This window comes from Carlito syrichta, unplaced genomic scaffold (genome assembly GCF_000164805.1).
Source record: "Carlito syrichta isolate Samal-C Ts95f unplaced genomic scaffold, Tarsius_syrichta-2.0.1 Scaffold304598, whole genome shotgun sequence".
Lineage (NCBI taxonomy): Eukaryota > Metazoa > Chordata > Mammalia > Primates > Tarsiidae > Carlito > Carlito syrichta.
In genome coordinates this window covers 446,930-448,695 of record NW_007248694.1, presented here as the reverse complement: position 1 = coordinate 448,695, position 1,766 = coordinate 446,930, and positions in this window count along the sequence as shown.

The window sequence follows — 1,766 nt, the reverse complement described above, 5'->3', positions numbered from 1 at the left end:
GCGTCTGTAGTTCCAGCTACTTGGAAGGCTGAGGCGGAAGGATCGCCTGAACCCAACAGGTCGAGGCTGCAGTGGCCGTGAGCGTGCCGCTGCACTCCAGCCTGGGCAACGAGTAAAACTCCAACTAGAAAAATTAATAAATAAAAAATGTTAGAAAGCTAATTTTTTCTGAATAAATGAAAGATGATTAGCTTTATTTTGTAGGCTATGATTATGACTACTACATTGTGTGAATTAATTTATTCATTCACTTAGGCTTAAAAGCCACTATAGGAGCCGGGCTCGGTGGCTCAGCCTGTAATCCCAAACCTTTGGGAGGCTGAGGTGAATGGATTGCGTGAGCCCGCGGGTTCAAGACCCACCTGGGCAACTTGGAGAGACCTCATCTCTACAATAAATCAAAAATTAGTCAGGCGTGGTAGCACACGCCTGTAGTTCCAGCTACTTGGAAGGCTGAGGTGGAAGGATCGCCGGAGCCCAGCAGGTTGAGGCTACGGTGGCCAGGAGGCCACTGCACTCCAGTCTGGGTGACAGAGTGAGACTCCAACTAAAAAAAAATTACTATAGGAGAAGGATACAGTATAAACAGATGTCCTTTAGCCCTTTAGGAAGGTCTTTAATCCTTAAAGTAATTTAGCAGACTTTGGTTCCATTCCTTGCTGTTTAAGACCACAGGTTACCTGCAGTCTGGCTATCCTCAACTAATAGCCAGTTACTTGGAGGATGGGCCATTCACAGGAAGGCCAAAACTATCAGGAGTTACAGGGTTTTCTGGCTCCTACTGCTGCATAACAAATTACCCCTAAAATTTAATGACTTAAAATTACCATTTGAATATGCCCACAGTCAATAATATTTGTTGGTCAATAATTTGAACAGGGCACTATGGGGATGATTTGTCTGTGTTCCACAACGTCTGGGTCCTCAGCCAAGAAGAATCAAAAGTTGAGGGACGCCGGGCTCGGTGGCTCAGCCTGTAATCCCGCGCCTGTTGGAGGCTGAGGTGAGTGGATTGCCCGAGCCTGCGGGTTCGAGACCCATCTGGGCAGCGAGACCTCATCTCTACAATAAATAAAAAAATCAGCCGGGTGTGGTAGCACATGCCTTTAATTCCAGCTACTTGGAAGGCTGAGGCGGAAGGATCGCCGGAGCCCAGCAGGTCAAGGCTGCGGTGGCTGGGAGTGGCCACTGCACTCCAGTCTGGGCAACAGAGTGAGACTCCAACTCAAAAAAAAAAAAAAGTTGAGGGACACTTCATGGGGCTGGAATCATCTCTGAAGAATTGTATACCTGTATAACTAGTTCCTAGGCTGGGATGACTAGAAGTCTAGTAATGCTAACTGGGGCACCTATGTGACCTCTCCATACATATGTGGCCTTCCCCAGCACAGTGGCCTCAAGGTAATCAGATTTCTTACATGGTGGCTCAAGACTCCAAGCACAAGTGTTCCTGTGAACAAAGCTAAAGCTGCAAGCTGCATTACATCTGGCCTGTTTTCTTTTTTCTTTTTCTTTTTTGGAGTTGGAGTCTGTCGCCTAGGCTGGAGTGCAGTGGCACACTCACTGCCACCCCAGCGTCGATCTGCTGGGCTCAGGCGATCCTTCCACCTCAGCTTTCCAAGTAGCCGGAACTACAGGTGTCCACTACCACGCACTGCTAGCTTTTTGATTTTGTTTGCAGAGATGAAGTCTCGCCAAGTTGTCCAGGCTGTTCTTGAACCCATGGGCTCAGGCAATCCCCTCACCTTGGCCTCCCAAAGTGCTGG